General features: G+C 45.3%; 4 long non-coding RNA genes across 4 annotated transcripts in view; 1 reads left to right on the plus strand and 3 right to left on the minus strand.

Moving 5' to 3' along the window:
* Positions 1 to 15,617, minus strand: part of LOC309330125 — a 55,360-nt gene that overhangs the window by 25,644 nt on the left and 14,099 nt on the right. The gene's annotated exons all lie outside the window — the stretch shown is intronic.
* LOC309330164 lies at positions 518 to 1,998 on the minus strand. The gene is made up of 2 exons (XR_014151332.1): positions 1,953 to 1,998; positions 518 to 1,069 (listed from the first exon to the last, which is right to left on the minus strand). It is a non-coding gene; the product is annotated as an uncharacterized lncRNA (long non-coding RNA).
* Positions 4,081 to 6,592, plus strand: LOC309330140. The gene is made up of 2 exons (XR_014151305.1): positions 4,081 to 4,122; positions 6,067 to 6,592. It is a non-coding gene; the product is annotated as an uncharacterized lncRNA (long non-coding RNA).
* Positions 9,990 to 11,593, minus strand: LOC309330158. The gene is made up of 2 exons (XR_014151325.1): positions 11,404 to 11,593; positions 9,990 to 10,505 (listed from the first exon to the last, which is right to left on the minus strand). It is a non-coding gene; the product is annotated as an uncharacterized lncRNA (long non-coding RNA).

The following is a 15,617-nucleotide window of genomic DNA, read 5'->3' on the forward strand; positions in this document are numbered from 1 at the left end:
GAGGCGCTTGCCCAGAAGCTCATGAGCCTCAGACAGGGAAACCAGACTGTGCCAGAGGAGTGGGCCGATTTTCAGATGTACTTCCAGCAACTGGGATGGGAGAGAAAATCTATGCTTGCATTATACAAGGCGGGTCTGAAAGAGCAGATTCGGGATGAACTGGCTGGGATGCCCCTACAGACTACGCTGCAAGGAGATAGGAAAACCTCCTTGCAGCAAGGACTGAGATTGCTGGAGCACGCCAGGGTATGCCGAGGAAAGGGAAGTGGACATGATCACTTCCTTCCAAGGTCCCCAGTACTTCCAATTCAAAGATCAATTCCTGCCTATTAGGGAGGACCACGTCCAATGTAGATGATCTCCGACCTAGCTGCTTCCTTCACCTTCTGGACAATGAAATGATTAGTGAAGCAACGAAGGAATTTGTTGGGAATTATATTCTTGGGAGTGTGTGAGTTTCAACAGGTATCCAGAAGCCTCCTCTCACCCCAATTTAAGGGAAAGATACACCAAAATATAAGTGATGCTTTATCATTTTATTTGTTGCCATGCAAGCAGGTAGATTCTACAACAGCAGAAGGTTTAGAAATGTAGAAGCGAGAGAAAAGAGAAAGAGTCACACACATTGAGAGTGTCATGAAGGCACCATTTCAAATGCCTTGCTAGAGATGGCTCCTAGGAGAATAGCTGTACGATGAGTGCAAGGAGTCAACCAGCAGCCTTGAAGCCAGAGCTCCTGATGGTGGAATTATTTCTTGGGCTGTGTGCTGTAGACTCCCTGTTTGCATCCAGAGCTTCCCTTGGGGTTCTTCAGCATTTGCATTGCTTGGGATAGCAGAATTTGCAACCACAGCAGGAAGACCCACAGCACCCGGAACCACAGCAGGGGGAAGAGCAGCAGCAGGGGGAGCAGCAACACTGCTTGCAACAACAGGGGGAGCAGCAGCACTGCTTGCAACAGCCGCAGCCGCAGCCGCAGCAGGGGGAACTGCAGCACTGCTTGCAGCAGCAAGGGGAGCAGCCACACTGGCAACAGCAGGACATCTTGAGGAAGAGAAGGAAGCTTGAGCTGCAGGAAATCAAGGGATCACCAGTTAACTAAGCGATACATTGTCAGATGTGTTAAAGGCACATTTTAGTGGTGCTTTGCGTTAAGAGCTGCCTATTTCACATCCTTTCCTCCTACTTGTGACACAGTGAAAGAATTTCCCTATATTCAACTAAGATTTGCTTGCTGTATAAAGCAGGGGAGAAACATCTGCCTGATGAATGCTGGAATGGACCAATTTGTCCAACCAAGAATTCAATAGTGATTCTGCCTTCATTGTAAATCCAGGACCATTTGCTTTCTGTGTTAAGGGGAATTCAGAGTTCTCCTCAAGTATAAAATAAATAAGAGCCTAGATGAAATCCAGTTTCTATCATAGCTGGATGCATATCACACATGGGCTGGTTATATATATGGTTTAGATTTTTAATGCTGCTGACATCAATTATTTTATATCTCTATGTATCAAAAATGCATGAAATATTCTTCAGTTGATATGATATCTCCAGGGAAGTCACTACTTCATAGTTGCCCTGAGGACTCCAGTTAACAGCCCAAAGATGGCTTAAATGGTCAGTCCTCAGAACTAAATATTGCAAATCCATGAAACAGATATGAAGAGATAATTCGATGGTACCATTTACTTTCGCCTTTGCCGTGCCAACAAACCTATAAAAGGTCCATTATAGAGAATACTTTAGCTCTTTGAAATTAAACATGCCAGTTGAGATGCTGAAATCTGAAACACTAAAAAAAATCCAGTTTTGAGACTCATAGCTCCTGTGCACGTTCCGTTCAGAATGATTTTGCAAGACCAGAGCCACTAGAGTACGTGCTCAGAATTTTCGTTTCCCTGCAATGAAGAAAACAAGAAGAATGATTAAATATTTGGAAACAAGCTTACCTTTCTTGACTATAGGAATTGGTGTGTGGATATTGGATCCAGAGAGTGACTGAAGAACTCTAGGATTGTGCTCCTTTTATATGTCTCTGTGAACCCTTCCGCAAGCCATGGAGCTCTACTCATGAATGAGAAGCTCTACATTAAACTTGACCTTGGCCTCCACCACACATTTTTAGCTGGTGCGTGATCTGTGACTGTATTCACAACCCCTATTATTTATCTATATAAATACAGAAGAAAATAAAACTACATTCTGGAAACACTAATTCTCAGACCAGATGAAGGGGCAGTTATGGGATTAGTTTTAAACAATTATGCTATGATGAATGGAGATAATGAGAGCTTCTCATTGAGATCCTGCACTGGTGTGTTTTTTTAGCTAGGAAAAATATTCCAGATCTTCTGACTGTACTTCCTGCCTCAAGCTCAAAGCACCTGACAATTGTATTCCCACGTCTTGGAATTTGATCCTCATAACACATATTAATCAGCAATGAGCAGAAGTCAGTAGCATGTGCCATCTTTTATTTTAAAAAAGTAGCTGAACAGGACGGTGAATGATAGAAGTTGCACATGTTTTTATTTAATATGTAGTTTTAACAAATGTTCATTACAGTAAAAAATAATTGATATATGAACACTTGGGCTCCACAGCCTAATTTTCACCTGACATCTGAACCATGCAAAAGCAACTGGCTTGCATCCAGCTGTGTTCTACTTAGAGTAGGCAAACCTATGTCAGCCATGTCTATGGACTTTAATGGGCTTGCTTGGAATAAGACTTGCAGTGGCTGCTACCCAGTGTCCTTAAAATATCTATCATCCTAAATCAATGTTTTATTAACATCACTTTGTACATGCTGCAAGGTTGTACTAAGAAAGAATGGCCTAAATGTTGTGCTTACAGGTAAACAATCTGAAAACTAAATCCCTCAGGCACCAGATCTTTGAGAGAAGCCCATATGATGCCTCTTCATCTTAACATATTTGATTTCAAGCAATCCCATAAATGCCCCCTTTGGACAGAAGGGAGAATTAGAGTGTTACTACTGCAGAATAGCATTAATCAGTGGCGTAGCGTGGGGGGTGCCAGGGGTGCCGGCCGCACCGGGCGCAACTTCTGGGGGGGCGCGAGTCCAGAGGGAAGGGACAAGTTCCTTCCTCCGCCGGGCTCCCCGCCGCCACCGCCAGCCTTGCGCCATAGTGCGCGCGCGCCCCCCGCCGCCGCTGCTGCGGCTGCGCTCCACTCACTGCTCGCAGGAGGAGCAGCCGCTGCAGCAGCGCCGGCGCCGCCACCAACGCCTGGCCGGCACGGGCACCCTCCGCACCCCGCCGCCGCCATCCCTTCGGCCCAGCCACAGGCGGCGGCTGCTTCTGCCGACTGGGAGGGAGGAGAGCTCCGAGGGGCCTCGCCGCGCCCTGCTCTCCCCAAAACCCTCCGAGAGGAAGCCGGCGGGCGGGCGAGGGTCTCCCGGCGGAAGGGGGCGCCGCTGGCTCCGGCTCTCAGCGCAACTCTCAGCTGCGGGGGGTGGGGGTGGGGCGAGGACGGAGCGCGGCTGGAAGCCCCCGGTCCAGGCCGGGGGGAGGAGAGGCGCTCGCCAAGCCCCGATCTGGAGCGCCTCGGAGCGCGGGCTCCACCTACAGCCCAAGGAGAGGAGGGGGCGGGGAGGCGCCCGAGGGGAGGGGGCTTCGGCTGCCTCGGCCCGCAGGGGCGCCGCAAATAATAAATTTAATAAATTCCTGCTGATCCTTAAGGGGGGGGTCCTTGGCTCCTTCGCTCGCCCCCAGCCCCAGTGGCGTAGCGTGGGGGGTGTAGGGGGGGCCGGCCGCAACATCTGGGGGGGCGCGCTCGCACTCGAGTGCTAAAATCCAGGGGTTAGGGGGCGCAAATTACTTGCCTTGCCCCGGGTGCTGACAACCCACGCTACGCCACTGGCATTAATCACCTGACTTTAAAAAGGAAGGATGTGGACACAGTCAAGGATCACGCAGCAGATGATTGTGTGGTAGAGGCCCATATTAAGGTTTAATGAAGACCTTGTCATCATTGCATGGTTCATAATTGCTTGCGGAAGGATTCACAGAGGTGTATATAAAGGCCCCCCATTCAGGAGTTCTTCACTCACTCACTGGATCCAACATCCACACCAATTCTGACAACTGAAAAAAGGTAAGTTCACTCCAATTATCTCTTCATTCTTTCAGTTCCAGGAGAGGTAAGGTCTTGAGGATGGAGTCCAGCAGCTCTGGTTTCTCAATGCAACTTGCTCACTATTTATCTTACTCTTGGTGACAAATCTTGGCCTCCTGCCACATGGGGAGTTGTGCATGGACAAAAGCGTGATTTCATAGATGCTAATTCAAATTCAGAATTTACTTCTCTCTTGGAAATGAGGGATTCAAGATCTCAAAATGGTCTTCTGGATACAAAACATGTCTTTACTCATTCACAGAGAAGCTAGGATCTTGCCTTCAAGCCTCAATTCTCTCAGCATTTTAGGACTAGAAATTTGCCTACTATTGTCTTGCACAGCTATAAAATGGGGGGTGGGACAGGGCGGGGGTTGTCTTACCAAGCACACATTTCATATTGATCTACAACTATAATGGTTGAGTATAATTCACCTGTCAAACATGTGTGTTCGTGAGGAAACCAGCACGGCCTGCGGCTCCCGGTGGAGAAGGAGGTGGTTCCTGAACAATCTGTTGTGCAATTCCTGAAATGGCACAGCACACCTGACCTGAGCAAGAATCAAGGATAAATGTGCTAGATAAGCAGAAGGGTAGTGATGCATAGGCAAGACGATACTGTAGCGCCCTGCTTGTGGTTAACGCTTAGCTGGAATGAAATATTCAACGCAGCAATAGAGAAATTAAAATAGTAATTTATTTGTCAGACAAATAAATGAGAGGCACAGTGGTATATGGTTACCAAGCTCTGGCCTGACCTCCTGCCATTCTGGCCAGCACTTATATTTCCTTAATCCAGCCCCCTTGCTCCTCCTGTGGCTGCCTCTGTCCAATCAGCCTGGTTGAAATTCCTATTGGCTGTTTGCTAGAACCAATCACAAAAGATACACCCATTTCCTTTCGCCCTTTTATGGGACACAAAAAGCTATATATTCTTATATCTATAAATGACAAATAAGTAGTAATATATCTTACATGTGTCTCAACAAGGAATCTTAATTACCAGCTCACCTCTTGCCCTCCTTGCCCTATTGCCTTCCGAAACAGATGGTTAATCTTGAATTTTTATCTTCAAGGATCTTGAGTTCACATCAACATTGAAAGATCTCCTTCATTTGGAGGTTTCTAAACAAAAAGGCCTGACAACTATATATCAGGAGTGCTCGATGGCGTCTCCTGTCTGGCAGGAGGCTGGGCTCATTTGCCCCTCTGGTCTCCTATTGCAATATGACTCTATGAAATAAGAATTTAACATTTCTTTCTTTCTAGATCCTTTGCATAATTACATTTAAGCCACTATATTTAATACATTATCATAGGTAGCCTTTTAAAAGAATTAAACCTTCTCAAAGTGAAAAGGAAGGAACAGTTTCCAGCCTCAAAATAAAAATAGAAAGAAGCTTCTTCTTCTCCAGCCAAGCCAGTTGCCTTTTTCAGTGCTCTTGGCCTTTTTAACCTTAGGAAGAAGATATGGCTCATTTTACTATTTACCAACCCTTAATTTGTAGGGTCAGTTAACCTTGGCTCTCAGCCTGTAATTCCCTTTTTATGACTTTGAGAATTGTTTTCTGCTATAAATCAGGGGGCCCCTTTGTCTAGGAGAAATAAACATTGCCATGGTTTTTTAAGCAGCTGGTTTTCTGCCTGGCATGAAACATTTGAAAATCTTTAAGCTCATTTTAAGATTCAGGCCCTGATCAAAATATAGAAGCTTTGATAAAAAATGCAGGCTTATGATTAGATGCCTCAATACTGCATCCCATTTTGCCAACCAAAATGTACTTTTAGGATCACTCAGAGGGAAACATGATGTGAAAATCATGTCTTTTCTGATCTCCTGAATGCAGAGCATCTGTCTACAGTGTTTTTACTATGCCTGAGGACGTTGTGCTTGCTTAATGGGAAATCCCTTGAATTCTTTCAGCTCCGCCTTCCCTCTCCACCGCTAAGATGTCCTGCTGCTCCAATTGTTGCTGCTCTCCCTCCTGCTGCAAGTGCTGCTGCTGCCCCTGCTGCTGCTGCTCCACTCCTTGCTGTTGCTGCACTCCTTCCTGCTGCTGCTCTTCCCCCTGCTGCTGCAACTCTTGCGGCTGTGGTTCCTGTGGCTGTGGATCTTGTGGCTGTGGTTCCTGTTGCTGCTATCCTAAGCAAGGCTGCTGCTGAAGAAGTTCACTGAAGGGTTGAGAGCTGCTGCCTCCTCCATGCTGGCAGGCTCCTTGGATTCATCTGTTCCTTTGTCTTAAGTTTATTCCTGCCTCCTTCTACAACCCTGGATTCTTCTCATCTCCTTCTTACTTTGCTTTGTTTTCCTTCAAGGAGGCATGCCAGTTGTCTTCTCTTTATCACCTTGGTTGTCCAGGGAGTCACTCTCCTTTCACCTCCTTGAATAACTCCTCTGTGAAAAGAAAACCTTTCCCGGTGGCAATTAATAAAAATTCTAAAGCATAGTACAGAGCCTTGTTGTGTTCATTTGCCCTGAGATGCAGAATGTGGCAAAGATCCCCAAACAGGTGATCTGCTTTGCATTCTCTAAGTATCTCCAGCTGAAGAGCTCCCAGCCTAGAAAGCATCACTAGCTCAGCTCCTAGGGAGCATATCTCCATCTCACATACAATATTGGAAAAGCGGCCATATTTCATTGGGAGAGCACATGCATGGCATCCTGTCAGGGTTGTTTCAGCTGCGGTTCAGCACCACTAAAGTGGCATATTCATGACTAAGTAGCAATGGATATGTCTTTCAAGCACAGCACATCTAATCATCTCCTTTTGTCTATATCCACACCTTTCATTAAAATGACAAATGAGTTGGAAAGAAGTCCTTACCAGAGAAGAATAGCAACCAAGCTGATGGAATGCAGTGAGATGGCAAAGCTGACTGTAAAACCCAGAAACCAAAAGGATAAAAACTTTATAAAAGAATGGGGAAAATGTCTAAGTTACTTAGGAGACCAATGTAAACAGATGGAAACAAAAGCAGGATTCTGACTCACTGGTAGTGTAAAAAAAAATATTAAGGACAATATGGTTTGATATAAAAATTGGAGTATGGATGCAGTTGTAGACACTCAAAACAAGACTCCATGGAGGGATGTCTTGATATTTAGAGAATCTCCTTATACAGAGATGTTCTTATTAAAGTAAAGGTAAAGGGACCCCTGACCATTAGGTCCAGTCATGACCAGGTGTGGGGTTGTGATGCTCATCTCACTTTATTGGCCGAGGGAGCTGGCATACAGCTTCCGGGTCATGTGACCAGCATGACTAAGCTGCTTCTGGCGAACCAGAGCAGCGCACGGAAACACCGTTTACCTTCCCACTGGAGCGGTACCTATTTATCTACTTGCACTTTGACGTGCTTTCGAGCTTCTAGGTTGGCAGGAGCTGGGACTTAGCAACGAGAGTTCACCCCATTCAGGGGATTCGAACTCCTGACCTTCTGATCGGCAAGTCCTAGGCTCTGTGGTTCCACCCATAGTGCCACTCCATGCCCCCTCTTACACATAGGTAAAGGTAAAGGTACCCCTGCCCGTATGGACCAGTCTTGACAGACTCTGGGGTTGGCGCGCTCATCTCAATCAAGTGGCCGGGGGCCAGCGCTGTCCGGAGACACTTCTGGGTCACGTGGCCAGCATGACAAAGCTGCATCTGGCGAGCCAGCGCAGCACACGGAAATGCCGTTTACCTTCCCACCAGTAAGCGGTCCCTATTTATCTACTTGCACCCGGGGGTGCTTTTGAACTGCTAGGTTGGCAGGCGCTGGGACCGAGCAGCGGGAGCACACCCCGCTGCGGGGATTCAAACTGCCGACCTTTCGATCGGCAAGCCCTAGGCGCTGAGGCTTTTACCCACAGCACCACCCGCGTCCCCTCTTACACATACCAGCTCCTAAATTGTAAATTACTTGATAGCCTCCTGTGCCTTTTTTACAACCCAAGCCACACTCAGGCCCCCAGCTGTGCCAGGGTCTGAAAATCAGATAACACTTCATCCTGCCTAGAGTCAAGTGGTAATTGACTCACACTTCTAGAGACAGGGAGTTTTACGTTTAAAGAGACCAAACACCCAATTCCTAGAAGGCCACAATTTTATCTCTCCCACCATGCCTCATTCCTGCATGAACCAGCGTTTGACATACTAAGATTTTCTAACTTCACTACAGAGGGTTTGCAGCCACCTGCAGAAAGCAGCCAGGAACAGGGAGGCTTTGATGTTAGGTAGGCAAAGAAGAGCCGGCAGCTGCAGAAATCAGCTCTTCCAGACTTTGATGGGCGAGTTGATAAGACAGTAGCTGAGAGCAGGCTAGAACACTGCCATAGCACGCTGGAAGATCAAATGGGAGCGAATAGAAAAGGAGACAGTTTATCGGGAAAGGAAGGGGTTGGCACTAATCCAATCTCTCCGAGGAGTTGGCGAGTGGGAGGGCTTCTAGATAGGAAGCAAAAGAAAAGACACAAGGGGCGTTGTTTCAATATATTATTTAGATACCGGAAGGAATCTTCAGAAGGGCCATCATGAGTAATGATGCCAGAGGCTTTGTTAGAGCCATCTAGAGATATCTGTTGGTTTTTGCAATAAACCCTTCTTTCTTTTGAATTATCTATGCTGGGAACCTAGACTCCTGACAGAATGACCCTTCTCTAAGTTCTTTGCATTAGTTGGCAAAGGAAGGAGCCGATAACGGAAGAACAACAACAGCTCCCCATGGTGGGTGCAATCGAAAGACAGAACCTGCATGCAGATCCTTTTCAGGTACTTTGGCAGCAAAATCAGGAGTTGAAGCTTCCACTAACCAGGTTGGAAGGAGTGGGAGGGGGGCAGTCCAGGCAGGTGATGGAGGTATATGGAAGGCAGATGTCCAAGAGCCTCATACCCCCCCCCCGATTTTCAGGAAAGCCTTCAGAGATGTGGCCTTCAAAACAGCAAGGACAGGGTGTCATTCCTCATTAGCCTAGTAGAAGAAGAAGAGGAGGAGTTTGGATTTGATATCCCGCTTTATCACTACCCATAGGAGTCTCAGAGCGGCTAACATTCTCCTTTCCCTTCCTCCCCCACAACAAACACTCTGTGAGGTGAGTGGGGCTGAGAGACTTCAAAGAAGTGCGACTGGCCCAAGGTCACCCAGCAGCTGCATGTGGAGGAGAGGGGAAGCGAACCCAGTTCAGCAGATTACGAGTCTACTGCTATTAACCATTACACCACACTGGCTCTCAGTAGAGGCAGGGGCTCGACACTTTGTGACTCCCTCAGGTTAAGCAATGATGGAGCACTTGCCAATTAGGATGCTTTCATAAAAATGATGGGCAGTATTTATCTAGATCCTTTACCGGAAGAGGCGCTTGCCCAGAAGCTCATGAGCCTCAGACAGGGAAACCAGACTGTGCCAGAGGAGTGGGCCGATTTTCAGATGTACTTCCAGCAACTGGGATGGGAGAGAAAATCTATGCTTGCATTATACAAGGCGGGTCTGAAAGAGCAGATTCGGGATGAACTGGCTGGGATGCCCCTACAGACTGCGCTGCAAGGAGATAGGAAAACCTCCTTGCAGCAAGGACTGAGATTGCTGGAGCACGCCAGGGTATGCCGAGGAAAGGGAAGTGGACATGATCACTTCCTTCCAAGGTCCCCAGTACTTCCAATTCAAAGATCAATTCCTGCTATTAGGGAGAACCACGTCCAGTGTAGATGATCTCCGACCTAGCTGCTTCCTTCACCTTCTGGGCAATGAAATGATTAGTGAAGCAACGAAGGAATTTGTTGGGAATTATATTCTTGGGAGTGTGTGAGTTTCAACAGGTATCCAGAAGCCTCCTCTCACCCCAATTTAAGGGAAAGATACACCAAAATATAAGTGATGCTTTATCATTTTATTTGTTGCCATGCAAGCAGGTAGATTCTACAACAGCAGAAGGTTTAGAAATGTAGCAGCAAGAGAAAAGAGAAAGAGTCACACACATTGAGAGTGTCATGAAGGCACCATTTCAAATGCCTTGCTAGAGATGGCTCCTAGGAGAATAGCTGGACGATGAGTGCAAGGAGTCAACCAGCAGCCTTGAAGCCAGAGCTCCTGGTGGTGGAATTATTCCTTGGACTGTATGCTGTAGACTCCCTGTTTGCATTCAGAGCTTCCCTTGGGGTTCTTCAGCATTTGCATTGCTTGGGATAGCAGCATTTGCAGCCACAGCAGGAAGACCCACAGCACCCGGAACCACAGCAGGGGGAAGAGCAGCAGCAGGGGGAGCAGCAACACTGCTTGCAACATCCGCAGCCGCAGCAGGGGGAACTGCAGCACTGCTTGCAGCAGCAAGGGGAGCAGCCACACTGGCAACAGCAGGACATCTTGAGGAAGAGAAGGAAGCTTGAGCTGCAGGAAATCGAGGGATCACCAGTTAAGTAAGTGATACATTGTTAGATGTGTTGAGGACACATTTTACTGGTGCTTTGCGTTAAGAGTTGCCTATTTCACATCCTTTCCTCCTACTTGTGACACAGTGAAATAATTTCCCTATATTCAACTAAGATTTGCTTGCGGTATAAAGCAGGGGAGAAACATCTGCCTGATGAATGCTGAAATGGACCAATTTGTCCAACCAAGAATTCAATAGTGATTCTGCCTTCATTGTAAATCCAGGACCATTTGCTTTCTGTGTTAAGGGGAATTCAGAGTTTTCCTCAAGTATAAAATAAATAAGAGCCTAGATGAAATCCAGATTCTATCATAGCTGGATGCATATTACACATGGGCTGGTTATATCTATGTCTTGCATTTTTTATTCTGCTGACATAAATTATTATATATATCTATGTCTCTAAAATGCATGGAATATTCTTCAGTTGATATGAGAAAAAGTTGATATCTCCAGGGAAGTCATTACTTAATAGTTCCCCTGAGAACTCCGGTTAACAGCCCAAAGACAGCTTAAATGGTCAGTCCTCAGAACTAAAAATTGCAAATCCATGAAACAGATATGGTGAAGAGATACTTCGATGGTACCATCTACTTTGGCCTTTGCTGTGCCAATGAACCTATAAAAAGTCCGTTATAGAAAACACTTTAGCTTTATGAAATAAAATATGCCAGTTGAGATGCTGAAATCTGAAACACCCCAAAAAAATCCAGTTTTGAGACTGATAGCTCCTGTGCACGTTCTGTTCAGAATGATTTTTCAAGACCAGAGCCACTAGAGTACCTGCTTAGAATTTTTGTTACCCTCCAATGAAAAAAATAAGAAGAATGATTAAATATTTGGAAACAAGCTTACCTTTGTTGACTATAGGAATTGGTGTGTGGATATTGGATCCAGAGAGTGAATGAAGAACTCCAGGATTGTGGTCCTTTTATATGGCTCTGTGAACCCTTCCGCAAGCCATGGAGCTCTACTCATGAATGAGAAGCTCTACATTAGACCTTGACCTTGGCCTCCACCACACATTATTAGCTGGTGCGTGATCTGTGACTGTATTCACAACCCCTATTATTTATCTATATAAATACAGAAGAAATTAAAACTACATTCTCAGGCCAGATGAAGGGGCAGTTATGGGATTAGTTTTAAAACAATTAGGCTATGATGAACGGAAATGATGAGAGCTTCTCATTGAGATCCTGCACTGGTTTTTTTAGCCAGGAAAAATGCACCAGATCTTCTGACTCTAACTCCTGCCTTAAGCTCAAAACACCTGACGTTTATACAGTGGTACTTCGGATTAAGTACTTAATTCATTCCTGAGGTCCGTTCTTAACCTGAAACTGTTCTTAACCTGAAACACCACTTTAACTAATGGGGGTCTCCTGTTGCCGCCGCGCCGCCGGAGAACAATTTCTGTTCTCATCCTGAAGCAAAGTTCTTAACCCAAGGTACTATTTCTGGGTTGGCGGAGTCTGTAACCTGAAGCGCCTGTAACCTGAAGCGTACGTAACCTGAGGTACCACTGTATTCACGGGTCTTGGAATTTGATCCTCATAAAACATATTTATCAGCAATGAGCAGAAGTCAATAGCATGTGCCATTTATTATTTATTATTTTTTAAAAGTAGCTGAGCAGGACAGTGAATGATAGAAGTTGCACATGTTTTTATTTAATATGTAGTTTTAACAAATGTTCATTATAGTAAAAAATAATTGATATACGAACACTTGGACTCCACAGCCTAATTTTCACCTGACATCTGAACCATGCAAAAGCAATTGGGTTGCATCCAGCTGAGTTCTACTTAGAGTAGGCAAACCTAAGTTAACCATGTCTATGGACTTTAATTGGCCTGCTCTTAGTGTGACTAGCAGTGGTTTCAATCCAGTGTCCTTAAAATATCTATCATCCTTAATCAATGCCTTATTAACATCACTTTATACATGCTGCAGGTTTTTTTTTAAGAAAGAATGGCCTAAATGTTGTGTCCACATCTAAACAATCTGAAAACTAAAACCCTTAGGCACCAGATATTTCAGAGAACCCCATATGATGCCTTTTCATCTGAACATATTTGATTTCAAGCAATCCCATAAGTGCCCCCTTTGGACAGAAGAGAGAATTAGAGTGTTACTACTGGAGAATAGCCTTAATCACCTGACTTTAGAAAGGAAGGATGTGGACACAGTCAAGGATCACGCACCAGATGATTGTGTGGTAGAGGCCCATATTAAAGTTTAATGAAGACCTTGTCATCATTGCGTGGTTCATAATTGCTTGCGGAAGGATTCACAGAGGTGTATATAAAGGCCCCCCATTCAGGAGTTCTTCACTCACTCACTGGATCCAACATCCACACCAATTCTGAGAACTGAAAAAAGGTAAGTTCACTCCAATTTTTCTCTTCATTCTTTCAGTTCCAGGAGAGGTATGGTCTTGAGGATTTAGTCTAGCAGCTCTGGTTTCTCAATGCAACTTGCTCACTATCTATCTTACTCTTGGTGACAAATCTTGGCCTCCTGCCACATGGGGAGTTGTGCATGGACAAAAGCGTGATTTCATAGATGCTAATTCAAATTCAGAATTTACTTCTCTCTTGGAAATGAGGGATACAAGATCTCAAAATGGTCTCCTGGATACAAAGCATGTCTTTACTCATTCACAGAGAAACTAGGATTTTGCCTTCAAGCCTCCATTCTCTCAGCATTTTAGGACTAGAAATTTGCCTACTATTGTCTTGCACAGCTATAAAATGGGGGGCGGGACAGGGCGGGGGTTGTCTTACCAAGCACACATTTCATATTGATCTACAACTATGATGGTTGAATATAATTCACCTGTCAAACATGTGTGTTCGTGAGGAAACCAGCACTGGCTCCCGGTGGAGAAGGAGGTGGTTCCTGAACAATCTGTTGTGCAATTCCTGAAATGGCACAGCACACCTGACCTGAGCAATTATCAAGGATCAATGCTCTAGATAAGCAGAAGGGTAGAGATGCATAGCCAAGACAACAATGCATCCCATTTTGCTAACCAAAATGTACTTTTAGGATCACTCAGAGGGAAACATGATGTGAAAATTACGGTATGTCTTTTCTGGTCACCTGAATGCAGACCATCTGTCTACAGTGTTTTTAATATGCCTGAGGACGTTGTGCTTGCTTAATGGGAAATCCCTTGAATCCTTTCAGCTCCGCCTTCCCTCTCCACCGCTAAGATGTCCTGCTGCTCCAATTGTTGCTGCGCTCCCTCCTGCTGCAAGTGCTGCTCCTGCCCCTGCTGCTGCTGCTCCACTCCTTGCTGTTGCTGCACTCCTTCCTGCTGCTGCTCTTCCCCCTGCTGCTGCAACTCTTGCGGCTGTGGTTCCTGTGGCTGTGGATCTTGCGGCTGTGGTTCCTGTTGCTGCTATCCTAAGCAAGGCTGCTGCTGAAGAAGTTCAGTGAAGGGTTGAGAGCTGCTGCCTCCTCCATGCTGGTGGACTCCTTGGATTCATCTCTTCCTGTGCCTTAAGTTTATTCCTGCCTCCTTCTACAACCCTGGATTCTTCTCATCTCCTTCTTACTTTGCTTTGTTTTCCTTCAAGGAGCCATGCCAATTGTCTTCTCTTTATCACCTTGGTTTTCCAGGGAGTCACTCTTCTTTCACCTCCTTGAATAACTCTTTGTGAAAATAAAACCTTTCCCTGTGGCAATTAATAAAAATTCTAAAGCATGGTACATAGCCTTGTTGTGTTCCTTTGCCTTGAGATGCAGAATGTGGCATAGATCCCTGAATAGGTGATCTGCTTTGCATTCTCCAAGAATCTCCTGCTTAAGGGCTCCCAGCCTAGAAAGGATCACTAGCTCAGCTCCTGGGGAGCATATCTCCATCTCACATACAATATTGGAAAGGGGGCCATATCTCATTGGGAGAGAGCACATACATGGCACCCTGTCAGGGCTGGTTCACCTGCGGTTCAGCACCTCTAATAGTGGCACATTAATGACTAAGTAGCCATGGAGATGTCTTTCAAGCACAGCACATCTCTTTTGCCTATATTCACACCTTTAATTTAAATGACATTTATTTGTGGCTGCTGTTTTTTTAAAAAAGTGTACTCAAAGCAAATTACAGAAATACAGTGGTACCTTGGGATGCGAACGGGATTCATTCCAGAGCCCTGTTTGCACCCTGAAGCGAACGTAACCTGTGTCCACACGTCTGCACGTGCGCGGGTCATGTTTCAGCACATCTGTGCATGCACATGATGTCATTTTGACCGTCTGCGCATGCACAAGCAGTGAAACCCGGAAGTTCCGTTAGTTCGAAGTCACCGCGGAGCGCGACCTGAATTTGCCTAACCTGAAGCATATTCATCCTGAGGTATGACTGTATACATTTAATATAAGTATAATTGAAGCCCAGAGTTGGAAAAAAAGACAAAGATCAGAGAAGAATAGCAAACCAAACTGATGGAATGCACCGAGATTGCAAAGCTGACTGGAAAACTCAGAAACCAAGAGGATAAAAGCTTTATAAAAGAATGGGAAAGATGTATAAGTTATTTAGACCACCACTGCAAACAGATGGAAACAAGAGCAGGATTTTGACTCACTTGTAGTGTAAAAAATATTAAGGACAATATGGTTTGAGGTAAAAAACGGAGTTCGGATGCAGTTGTAGATGCTCAAAACAAGACTCCATGGAGGGAAGAATCTAGATTCGGAGAATCTCCTTATACAGATATATTCTTATTAGTTTGTGTTTATTTGTACTTTGGTTTTAGAAAACCAATAAAAATGATTTATATAAAAAAATAAGCATAATAGCAATTAAAGCAAGAGGAATATGTATAAAAAATCTGACTCAGCCTCACCCTATTAAAAGATGAGCAGAATATTAAGGCCCAATAGTATAAGTGAATGATGAAAAAAATGCCTAAAAGCAAATAGTGATGGTGACAGGGATGCCTCCTTGGGGAAAGCATTAGACATAGGGAGAGCCATCACTGGGAAGGCCTATTCTTATGTCTCCACCCTCCACGAACTTCACTACAGAGGGTTTGCAGCCCAATGCCAGGAACAGG

The sequence above is a fragment of the Podarcis erhardii genome (assembly GCF_964252035.2).
Source record: "Podarcis erhardii genome assembly, chromosome: 15".
Classification (NCBI taxonomy): Eukaryota; Metazoa; Chordata; class Lepidosauria; order Squamata; family Lacertidae; genus Podarcis; species Podarcis erhardii.